Source organism: Rhinoderma darwinii, unplaced genomic scaffold, assembly GCF_050947455.1.
Source record: "Rhinoderma darwinii isolate aRhiDar2 unplaced genomic scaffold, aRhiDar2.hap1 Scaffold_4445, whole genome shotgun sequence".
NCBI classification, from domain to species: Eukaryota; Metazoa; Chordata; class Amphibia; order Anura; family Rhinodermatidae; genus Rhinoderma; species Rhinoderma darwinii.
In genome coordinates, this window is record NW_027463898.1 from 40,001 (window position 1) to 41,082 (window position 1,082).

The window sequence follows — 1,082 nt, forward strand, 5'->3', positions numbered from 1 at the left end:
ATCCCCATGCCCAGCCAGAGTTCCAGGGTGATTGCTGGTAGGTCCCGGTGGGGTGGAAGGGGGTCAGCGGGAGCAACCTGCATCCCCATGCCCAGCCAGAGTTCCAGGGTGATTGGTGGTAGGTCCCGGTGCGGTGGAAGGGGGGGCAGCGGGAGCAACCTGCATCCCCATGCCCAGCCAGAGTTCCAGGGTGATTGCTGGAAGGACCCGGTGGGGGGGGCAGCGGGAGCAACTTGCATCCCCATGCCCAGCCATAGTTCCAGGGTGATTGCTGGTAGGTCCCGGTGCGGTGGAAGGGGGGGCAGCGGGAGCAACCTGCATCCCCATGCCCAGCCAGAGTTCCAGGGTGATTGCAGGTAGGTCCCGGTGGGGTGGAAGGGGGTCAGCGGGAGCAACCTGCATCCCCATGCCCAGCCAGATTTCCAGGGTGATTGGTGGTAGGTCCCGGTGCGGTGGAAGGGGGGGCAGCGGGAGCAACCTGCATCCCCATGCCCAGCCAGAGTTCCAGGGTGATTGCTGGAAGGACCCGGTGGGGGGGCAGCGGGAGCAACTTGCATCCCCATGCCCAGCCATAGTTCCAGGGTGATTGCTGGTAGGTCCCGGTGGGGTGGAAGGGGGTCAGCGGGAGCAAACTGCATCCCCATGCCCAGCCAGAGTTCCAGGGTGATTGCAGGTAGGTCCCGGTGGTGTGGAAGGGGGGGCAGCGGGACCAACCTGTGTCAATATGCCCAGCCAGAGTTCCAGAGTGATTGCAGGTAGGTCCCGGTGGGGTGGAAGGGGGTCAGCGGGAGCAAACCGCATCCCCATGCCCAGCCAGAGTTCCAGGGTGATTGCAGGTAGGTCCCGGTGGGGTGGAAGGGGGTCAGCGGGAGCAAACCGCATCCCCATGCCCAGCCAGAGTTCCAGGGTGATTGGTGGTAGGTCCCGGTGCGGTGGAAGGGGGGGCAGCGGGAGCAACCTGCATCCCCATGCCCAGCCAGAGTTCCAGGGTGATTGCTGGAAGGACCCGGTGGGGGGGCAGCGGGAGCAACTTGCATCCCCATGCCCAGCCATAGTTCCAGGGTGATTGCTGGTAGGTCCCG